The 11,876-nt window shown below is 40.4% G+C and overlaps 1 pseudogene; it reads left to right on the forward strand.

The window, feature by feature from the left end:
• LOC122810811 overlaps positions 1–11,876 on the forward strand; it is a 349,950-nt pseudogene that overhangs the window by 137,249 nt on the left and 200,825 nt on the right.

The raw sequence follows: 11,876 nt of genomic DNA on the forward strand, positions 1-11,876 counted from the left end.
CTTCCTTGGATTCCACTGCAAATGACACTTCCTTGTTAGACTGTCCCAGACAACAAATAAGTAAATAAATAAGTAAATAAATAAATAAATAAATAGTGTGAGGATCTTTGTTTTTGCTGATATACTGAGCAAGTGCTTCTGAACTGAATATAACTTACAGAAGAGAAAAAGGCCGCGACGTTTACAGTAATTTAACACTGCATAAAGTTCATTACCACTTCCTGTATAACAGACACCATGTGAATGCTATTATGGACTTAAATCTTTAAGTGTGGTATCACTGTGTAACTGTGTTCAAGGCCATGATGCCATTTCCTATAGGGGAAACAGGGTTTCCTTGCATCTGGGGAGTAACTACATCACAACTGCACTCCAGCAGTGATAATGGCAGGTTGGACAAATACAAGGTTTGCAGTTTTTATGTGTCCAATTAGTATGTGAAAAGGTGTAGGAATATACCTGTATATAATGGTATATGTACAGTTATGTGTTATCATTTCTGTGTTAAATTTTACACTTTTGGGGATCGACTCTCAAAGCAGCTTTATATTCATCAGAAAGCACTATAATATTTGGTAAAATAATGTTGTTTAGTCAGTATATTAAAAAGGTACTAGATTCAAAACATTACATTGGCATATTACGGCTGAAAGCATAGACAACAAGCAAAATGCTTTTCAGTATGTGATTGCCTTATGGACAATAAATTTAAGAAGCACAGCTTTAAAAGTGAAAATATTTAATATAATGTCAAGTTAAGATTTCTGACTAATGTCACTGGTGAATATATTTTGACTATTTGCTGTTGCTGCTTACAATCTGAAGATATCACAGTAATATGATAAAACCAATTAATTGATGTGTGCCTATTTAGTGTGTATATATATATATATATATATATATATATATATATGTATATACACACACACACACACACACACACACACACACACACACACACACACACACACACACACATATATATATATATATATATATATATATATATATATATATATTTGTAAATTAATTTGCCAGTGTAACTAATACAGTGTCACAGGTTGCTGTGTTAATAACACATTGTGGAACAGCACCATCAGATGAAGCCATTGCTGTTTTTGACCTTCTACCTTTATACTTATAATGGATTTCAGCATGTACCCACCTATAACCTGACTAGGGACATAATGCCTTTTGGTACAAAGATGCATTTGTATTATGGCGCTGCATTAGATGACTGTCTTTGAATTTCATTAGCAGAGCTGTTCAATTGCTACTGACCATTTGTGTAGCTTCTGCACACTGTAGGTAGAACCTGTCCACTCTGGACCCTAGTCCTGCAACATGTTTTGTTGTGATTCATCTTTGGACTTTTTCTTCTCAGTTACTGAAGTACTCACCCTACAGATGCTATAAAAAAGTATTGTGTCTCTCACCTATTTGTACTTATTTTGTATTTGTTAACTAGGCAGGTGGAGTAGTACAAGACCTTTTTCAGCTAGAATTCAGGCAATTACCATACAGCAAATTAAATAGATAGAAAGAAAATGTAGCCCATTTGAAATTCATTTTCTCTCTATAAAGAACATTTCATTTGTGCTGTTTTTATGAGAATTGATAAAAATGAAAGCAAACAACATGTTATTTTAGGAATGCTTTTGAAGAAAAAATACTTATTTAAATAAATATGTTTATATGGTTCCTTTTATAGTTATTGTTGTCCATTCTGTGCCACATAATAGCAGCAATGTTGAAGAAAGGCTGGCACTAAAAGCAGGAAATACTATGATGTTTATTAAGAAGAAAACAGTCATTAATGGGACCGAACCAGGTAGGAATGAGAACTATCTATTACTATATTTATAATCTAATAATCTACCTTACCTACATAATAAATAGAGTCTATAGTAGACATAAAGGTTAGCTTCATACATTTGACAACCATCATGTATTTTTAACATGCAGTCTTTCTTTCAGATAGTATTGATTAAAGCACAGGATAAACAATGTCACGGAGTAGTGATATGGTGGTAATGAGCATGTTCGGAGTAGTATAAAACTGGAAAGGATGGTATAGTTTGCAAATGTTAACCATTTAGAATACATCTAAGTCATTGATTTAGCATTCTGAGTATCGCAATTTTCATAATTCCATGGCGGTTTTCATCATTTCGCATTAGATGTGAATAGTGGCAATCTCTGAGCTGTGAAGCTTTTTAATATCTCTGGATGGGATTCATGAAATATAATTGTATAGCACAGATTTGTGTACTCATTTATGCTGGTATGTGATACATGGCAGTACTAGTGATGGGGCAGTCATCATCATCATCGTCACCATCATCATCACCATCATCATCACCATCGTCATCATCATCACCATCATCACCATCATCATCACCATCATCATCATCACCACCATCATCATCATCATCATCGTCATCATCATCATCATCATCATCACCATCATCATCGTCATCATCGTCACCATCATCACCATCATCATCACCATCGTCATCATCATCATCATCACCATCATCATCAGCCTCCTTTTTCCGATTAATTCTATGTGTGTTTGGGATGTCACATTAACGTTTGCCAACTCTCTCAGTTTTCAGTTCACATATCTTCTGTCTTCCCTCATGTGATCCATCCATCTCTGGGTTAAGCATCCTTGTTTCTTTTCTCTCTCTCTCTCTCAGTCTTCTTCACCAAATTGTTGTCTACTTTTCTGCATGTGTTCCCAGACCACAGTAATCTGTTTGTTGATCTTCTCTGCAGCTACTTTGGCTTCTTGATTGATGTCATCCTTTCTTTGTCTGCCCAACAGTGTGTATCCACCACCCATATGAGACATTTCATTTCCATCAACGATAGCTTCCTCAACTGTTGTATCTTCAATGCCCATGTTTCTGTACCATACTGTAGTATTGGTTGAACAAGCAGTTGTTTACACCTAACTCTGGCATTCTTTTGTCATGTTACACATGACACTCTGTGCCAGCTGCCTGCAGCATCTCTACTTCTACCTTTGACCTTCTCATAAAAAATTCCTTCTCACCGTCTACTCCTCATAGATAAGTGAAGCTGTGAATCTGTTCCACTGTTTTCCTTCTATTTTAACTTTAAACGTCCTCTGATTTCTTCCATTTGCTGGCATAACAGCTGTCTCATCTATACTGTTTCATCCATAAAATTCCCTTATGTAGCATGTATTAGAGGCAGGTATTTATTTTGAGTTGCACTATACAATAGAGTATAGCATAACAGAATAGAAATGCGTATTCCTCAGTGTTTCACTTTGAAACAAACTAAGCAACACATTATAAAATTACTGTGAAGTCAATCGGTTATAAATGTATTCTTTTCATATCTTCATTTCCTTTGTTCCCTGTAGCTTTCCAGTAATATTGACAAAAGCAACTTGTTCTTTCCCTTTTCCTTTCATACCCTAATATTATCTTTTCTTTTTTACTGTTCCATACCTCCCTCTCATTCACCAGTAATTATTCCCATTCAAAAGCATGTTTATTCTGTTTTCTGTTCCCTTCCCTGTACTTAAGGTTCATATGTTGGTACTAGGCTATCGGCCCTAGGGCCTTTACAAGCCTAGCCATAACAATTCCCTGGCTAATTCTTCCCACAATATTTACTTCCCTGGACCCCTGTCTAGCAGAGCAACTGGCATGATTCCTGGGGTGAGTTTCCTATCTCCCATCCAGTCATCAATGCTCCTTTTGAAGAGGGCCAAGGAGGCACACTGCTTGACATGTATGAGTATGGGGAGTCTCTGGGTCAGGAACCTATCCCTCTAGCATGTTTTGTTCATTGTGATGGCAAGGTTTAGATCCCTGGAGCATGTGGCTCTGAGGGATTTGGATTTCTTTAAGTGGAGCATGTGCAACAGCTCAGGGTTTGACATGGCCTTGTATGTTAAGCAGAGATCACCTCTGAGTAGACGATATGCCACAGAGTATAGCTGAAGTTTTTTTTTAGATGGTCAGCATAGGGCATCTGCTTTAGGCCTGTGATTCTTTCAGTGAGGTATTTCTGTGGCCTTTCCAGCTGTTGCAGATGTCTTGTGAGGTACATACCAAACGGGGCATTGTACTCTATAATGGGTCTAATGAGGGATGCATACAGTGGGGCAATGACCTCCTTTTTTTTGGATGAAAAGCCCTTAGTGATGAGGTGTGTCACATAGAAGGATTTTGTGACTGTTGTGGCAATGTGGTTATCGAAGGTGAGATCACTGTCCACCTGTGTCCCTAAGTCTTTCATCACACTTTTGGTGTTTAGTGTACTGCCACCTATGTGGTAATTCATGGGTACATGGTTTTTCCCAAAGGGGATAACTATACATTTCTTGGCATTAAGCTTGAGCCCATGGCTCTGGCACCAAGCATCTGTCTCAGTAAGTTTCTTTTGTGGAATATCCACATCATTTGGGGATTCAATAATGGCTCTCAGTTTGAAGTCATTTGCGAATGTTGTTAGCCAGAGTCCCTTAGTGTTGGCCTATACTTCAGAGAAGTAGATGCTAAACAAGTGCGGTCCCAGGACTGAACCCTGAGGTACTTCACTTGTCACTTGTCTGGAGATGGATTTGGAGTCGGCTACTTTTACAGTCTGGGTTCTGTCAGTAAGCCAGTTGGCAACCCATTAAGTGATGTAGGAATTTATGCCCACCTTAGTAAGTTTATCTATGATTCCAGAGTGGGGGATGGTGTCAAAGCCCTTGGAAAGGTCCAGGTGGGCTGTGTGGACCGCCTTACCCTTGTCCACAGCTCTGGAGACTGATTCAATGAAGTCAATCAGGTTTAGGAGACAAGATCGGCCCTTCATGAACCCAAACTGGGTGGGGTCCAGTGTTTTAAGATTACCAATGTCTTTGTTTATAAGTTCCATGATAATGCATTCCATGCCCTTGCAGATCAGACTCGTCAGACTGATGGGACAGTAGTTCCTGGGATCCAAGGTGGATCCTTCTTTGTGGAGTGGGATAACTGTAGCTGTGCACCACTCAGTGGGCACAAAGCCTGAGGTGAGGCTATGATTAAACATGGCACTTAGGGTGAGGTGCCATTTCATTTTGTAGTTCATGTAGTACACAGCCCGGGATGTCATCTGGTCCCATGGATGCTGTATTCTTAGCTTTGGAGAGTGCAGTTTCTACCTGTGTGGCTGTGATTACCGGAATTTGGAACTCTTTTGGTATTGAGATGGGCCCTTTTTTCTTTTTTCCCTGTTCCCATAATTTGTCATCATTCCTCGGTATTTACTATCTTTATATGAATATCTCTGTTCTTTTCTTAAGTGCCCTTGCTTTGTATGATACATTTGGTCATGTCAGCATTTTTAGCCCTACAGTACTTTATATTTAGTTTTCCTATGGTGTCCCAGTGTTTGACAATTTTATTATTATTACTCAAAATGCTTGTGAAAGTATCCTTATGTATATGTGCAAATATATTCAAATATCCATATTCTGAACCATATTTCTGGATGTTACCTTATTATGGTTAAGGGGCTTGTTTATTTCAATGGACCTGTGAGCTATACTATGAAGGGCCACCCATGACAAGGAGGTCTTGGCAGAGAGGGGAGAACAAGATGTTACACTGGAGAAGGTAATAGCAAACCACTCCCAGGAGTTTGCTAAGAAAACCAATGCAAATAGAGATAAATTGAATTGACTCCAGAAGGTGAGAATCTCAAGAACAATGGTGTGCAGCATGTGTTGGGGAAGAGCAGAGGAGGGATAGTACTACAGGTTATGACTTGGACAGATTAGCTGGATTAAAGCCAAAATTACATCCACCAGCAGAGGTACTCGGAGATAAAAGGAAACTGATGTTGTAAAGAACTAAATGCCCCTAAAATATGAAGGGTAGTGCCTATGAATCAAGGTGAACATGAGGTGATTAAGGATTAGATGTCAAGAATAAAAGCTGTCATCTTGGGAATCAGTGAACTGAAATGGACTATAATGGGTCATTTCACATCAGATAATCATCACCTTCTAATGAGGACAGGAATTTTGTGGAAAAAAATATGAAAGCCTTCATATTTAAAGAAGAATGTCAATGCTTTGTTACAGCTCAGAAAATGATAGAATGATCTCAGTTAGACTGTGAGACAAGCCATTCATCATTACATTGATAGAAATTTCTGCACTGAATACAGATTCTAAAGAGGGATAAGTTAAACAGTTTTATCAGGAACTGGAGCATATTTTGGAAATAATGCTAAAAAAAAAATAATAAAAAAAGATGTAGAACTGGAGTCATGAACACTTACACTTTGTTCTCAGCTTATCTGCACTTCCCACAGCTGCAAGCATGCTTTTTGGTATTCATTAAACAGCTCTGTATCCCTTATCCACTTTCAACATGAGTAAGCAGCAGCATATGCTAAACAAGGCATATGTAAGTGAAATGTGTGATAAGTAAGCAGCTCAAAATGCCACAAAGTGTCAATTCAGCAAGCGTAAAGAAAGAGCAGAGATAGTGCCAGGTTCAAATCCAGACCACTGATACTTTTACTCATGGGGTCAGATTAATTTTTGTGACAGATTTTTTTATTATAAATTGAACAGCCTGACTCTGTGTGATGAATGCACAATACATTATCTATAGTCCTTATGAATTCCTGTTACAAATGTTTGGTTGTTGGCAACTCAACTATTCTTATTATTAGTAATAAAATTTGATTTTCATGATATGCAATATTACATTTTATAAAGTATGAGAAAAGAGAAATCATTAAAATGATGACTATGGAAATATTTGAAATCCCACCCCTTCAATTATTTAAATTTATTGGCCATCCTACAGTATTTCATAGTACCAAAATACAAAAGTAACCACCCCTTTCAGTCCATCTTGCTGTTTTAAAAATAGTAACTCTCCACTAAACCTTAACTTTTTAAACAGGTAAAACTCAAGTTACCTACTTTCATATCTAACTTCTCTAGTGCACACTGCAGAGTGCATTCTTTTCAATCTTACCTTTAAGCATCCCTGTTACTAGCACTTTCTCTAATACCTAAAAAGATCATCTCTACTTGACTCCAAGTAGACTTTTCTCTATCTGTTAAACCTAGCACTTGCTCCTACAGTACTTATTACCTTGATACGGCACTCTTATAGATAGCACCCCAAAAGGCAAACCCCATTTCTCGGTCACCACGTCCCCGAATCTCTTTTAAAGTTTTTGTCTAGTCCTTCTAGCATGTCGAGGATCAGTTGCTAGTGTCCTCTCCTGCTCAGCTGGTGAACCTGGGAATATTGAGGCAATGTTACAATTGCCTCATGTACCTGAACAACCCTCACCTCCTCCCACAAAACACAAATACATGCGAGATGCAACTATACGGCCAAACTGGAGGCTGAGCTCTCTCAACATAGGACTGGCAAGACCAGTCAGGAGGAGAAGGTTACCACACACACTATAGACCCAGTCTCACATAGTACCATCACAACCTCAAATCATACACATAAACACACAAAGACATACTCGGCTCTGATCAAAAATCTGCCAAAACAGCAGAGGCCACCAAAGCAGACACCCAAACAACCACCACCTCAGAACACAACACCTGCAACACATAGACCTCACAGTCAGAGTGTCAAACAGTCACAGCCCTTAAGGCCAAACGCAATGCCAGACACACTAGTCATTGGTGACTCCATAGTCAGACACACTGGCGTCCGCTCACCAGACTGAGTAAGGAGAAGGTCACAGTAAGCTGCCTGTCGGGCGCTAGAATCCGCCACATAGCGCAAGCACTCAGGTCTCTCAACAGCAGGTACAAATATGACTCAGTCATTGTCCACGCTGGTGTAAACGACCTGAGACGTACCTCCTTGGACTACATGAAAAGAGACATTGAGGAGCTCTCTGATTATGTAGCCCAGGCAGGTATGACCCTGACCTTGAGCAGTATCCTACCTTCACCAAGAATGATGCCACAATACAGAGATAAGATGATCAGCTTTAACAATTGGCTTAAACTCTGGTGTCATTCAAAGGGGATCCAATGTCTGTCTGCCTGGGATGACATGCTGGACAAGCCACGCTGCTCGCAAGGGACGGCTTGCACCTGTCACCCTGGGATTCCGGATATTGGCAAAGGCTCTTGCCACCCCATAGTGCCTTTTTAGGCAAGGCTCAAATTCTAAACCTACCACCCTAGAACACAAAAAGGAAAAAACTAAGGGTAATGCTGCTCAATGACAGAAGTCTAAATCTCAAAATGCACGCTTTCGAGGCCCTTCTCAGTATGGAGAACATCGATGTCTGTGCAGTGACAGAAACCTGGTTCAAGGCTCCTGAGAGCACCCCAGCACTATCAGGTTTTACCTCTTATCATGCGTTCCGGCCCCAAAATCCGGACAATACCAAGAAAGGAGGGGGTATCCATATTCATCAAAGACACCCACACCTCAAGACTGGTGGCAACGCGATGCATCGGAGACCATCCAGGTGCAATTAACCATAGGCAAGACTGCTCTGCAAATTGTGGCATGTTACAGGCCACCTCACAAACTCAGGAACCTCACATGGCCTTCCTGAAAACACTAGAGGGATAAATGTATCACCAAACACCATCATACTAGGTGACTTCAATTACCCTAATATAGACTGGGAACACTACTCAAGCCCAAACACCCTAGCCCAAAAGTTCCTGGAATTCATAAACTCAAATGCCATGGAACAACTAGTCACCATCCCCACAAGAGGAGAAAACATACTTGATCTCATCATCACGAACATGGGAGCACAATGTTCAACACCGAAGTATACCCTCACTGGTGAGATCAGATCACAAACTAATCTCGCTGGAGGTCCTCATCCCACCCCCCCCTCAAATAAAAAGACCACAGTAAAGAACTTCTTTAAAGGCGACTTCACACTTCTAAAGACTAATGTGGTCTCCTTTAAGGCCCCTGAGCCGACGGAAAACAGTACTCAAGCCGCTGAATCACTTACAAATGCCTTCTACCAGCACCTGCAGGACTGCATGGATAAGGCAATCCCAAGCAAAACAAAGACTCTTTGTACCAAAGGCAAGCGTCCACTCTGGTGGACCCCAGCCATAAACAAACTCTACAACAAAAGGAGGAAGCTACTACAAGATAGAGCAAAATCCTTAAAAGGTAAGACACCCTTGATCACTATAAGTAAAAAACTAAGAGCTCTCATAAAATCATCCAAAGCAAATTTTGAGAGAAAAAATAGCTAAAGACTCAAAAGACAATCATAAGGCCTTCTTTAGATATGTTAGAAACCTGGGAGGAAACTCCCAGATATGCTCAGAACTAGTTCAAAATGATGTGAAGATTACTGATCCTACAGACATTGCCAACATACTGGCTGACAGGTTCAGTGCAAACTTCTCCCCTCCCAAAAGGAGAGATATCTATACCAAGCTATTGCAGCCCCCAAACATCTCCAACGCCCATGTGAGAACTGATGTCTCCAAAGCATAGAACACAGCATCCATGGGACCTGATGGTGTCCCCGGCTGTGTGCTCCACGAACTCAACGAGGAATTAAACCCACAGCTAGGACAGCTGTTTAATCATAGTCTTACCTCTGGATACGTACCCAGGGAGTGGCGCACTGCAACTGTGGTCCCACTTCACAAAGGCGGTGCCTCCACCGACCCTGGAAATTACCGGCCCATTAGCTTGACAAGCCTTATCTGCAAAGCCATGGAGAGGATCATAATGGACCTCATAAATAAAGATATAGGGAATTTGCAGACTTTGGATCCATCCCAGTTTGGCTTTGTCAAAGGCAGATCATGCCTTCTAAACTTGGTTGACGTTTGAAACAGTCACCAAAGCCATTGATGAGGAAAGGCAGTCCATACAGCCTACCTCGATCTGGCGAAGGCCTTTGATACAATACCCCACTCGGGTATCATTGAAAAACTCATCAGCTTAAATGTTAACCCATACATCACAAGATGGGTTGCAAACTGGCTGAGTGACAGAACCCACAGGGTCAGAGTTGCTGGCGCCATGTCAGACTCAAAGCCTGTCACAAGTGGTGTACCACAGGGCTCAGTCCTGGGCCCACTCTTGTTTGGCATCTACTTTTCCAAGTACAAGCAAACACAGGAGGGTTATGGCTGACAAAGTTTGCAGATGACTGCAAACTGGGCCATAGTAGAAAACACATCTGACACAGATATCCTTCAGAAGGGTCTCACAGAAACGGATAACTGGTGCCAGAGCCATGGCCTAAAGTTAAATGCCAAAAATGCATAGTCATACCCTTCGGGAAAAACAAGGTTACCCTAGCTACCAAATAGGTGGCAATCCACTGAGTACAGAAGAAGTTATCAGGGACCTGGGGACCCAGGTTGATAGTAGTCTGTCATTCGACACCCATGTAGCTAAAGTAGTTAGGAAGACCTTCTACATTGCCCACCTTATCATGAAGGGATTCTCATCTAGATCAAGGGAGGTCATAGTCTCCTATACTCATCACTCATCAGACCAATGATTGAGTACAATGCCCCATTCGGAATGTATCTGACCCGACACTTGCAGCAGCTGGAGAGGCCACAAAAGTTCCTCACCAAAAGGATAAAGGGTCTCAAACATCTGTCCTATGCTGCCCGACTGAAAGAACTCCAGCTCTATTCAGTCGCCACCGCTTGCTCAGAGGTGACCTTTGCCTAACATACAAGGCCATGTCAAACCCAGATTTGATGAATATGCTTCACCTCAAAAATCTAGATCCGTCAGAGCCACAAAGGCGGAGACTTAAACCTCGACACGGCTATTAATAGGACGTGCTGGAGGGATAGATTCATCACCCAAAGACTCCCTATGCTGTGGAATAAAATCCCGGTATATGTGAGGCAGAGCACCTCGCTGGCCTTGTTCAAGAGAAATCTTGACCAATGGATGGGAGATCGCAGATATACCCCAGGGATTACCTCAGTGTCACTGCTCAACAGAGGCACAGCAAAATAATGGGTATAGTTCCCCATACTAAAGGGGTGGCGTAAGCCACAAAACTATGGGCTAGGCTTGTAAATGCCCTCGGGCAGATAGCCTAGTATGAACCTATGAACCTATGAACCTATTTGTTAATATATTCTGCAATGCTTATTCGTATCTCCCATGCCATAGTCATGACAGAAATACATTTACTTTAAGAATGTACAACTATTACTTGTATGTGGTGTGTAAAAAATGAGTTTATATAACATTCTTTGTAGCTTCTTTCTCAAGAATTTTCATTACCTGAAGGCCTGATGGTATGTAACAGAAATGCAAGTTATCATGCATCAAACAAATGTTGAAAAGATGAATGTGTCAGGTTTATGCCGCAAGCGCTATTGCTAGCTATACCCTTTAACTGATTATGTTCTTTTGTTTATTTTTTTTATTTGATTTTTCTGCACGCATGTACCTCTTAGCAGCATCCACAGACAGTTCAGGTCTGAAGGTAAAAATTTAAAAATTTAATTTGAGCTGCTGTCAGTAGTGCAAATGAGACTGGCACCGATGTGCTTCCTACAGCACTCTGAACAATACTGAGTGAAGAAAATGTACATTAATTGCCTATGTCTGTGGCACAAGGTGTAAATGCAGTGAATTTGGGGAAAGGGCAAAGGTAATGCAGGGTTTGTATTCAGTTTGCAGATAATTTTAATGAGTGGGTCAAAAGAAATATTGTCACATAATTGTTATTAGGAATTTAACATAATGTACAACTGACAATCTCAAATATCAAATTTCAGCACAACTATTAGTAATGATTGCTACATAAGTCAAATATAAGCCCTTATTTAAGAGTTCATTTTTAAATGGAAATTTAAAAAATTTTTTTTTTTGGTTTTTTTTTTTTAA

Source organism: Protopterus annectens, chromosome 9.part0 (genome assembly GCF_019279795.1).
Source record: "Protopterus annectens isolate FY-2018-M chromosome 9.part0, PAN1.0, whole genome shotgun sequence".
In the NCBI taxonomy this organism is placed as follows: Eukaryota; Metazoa; Chordata; order Ceratodontiformes; family Protopteridae; genus Protopterus; species Protopterus annectens.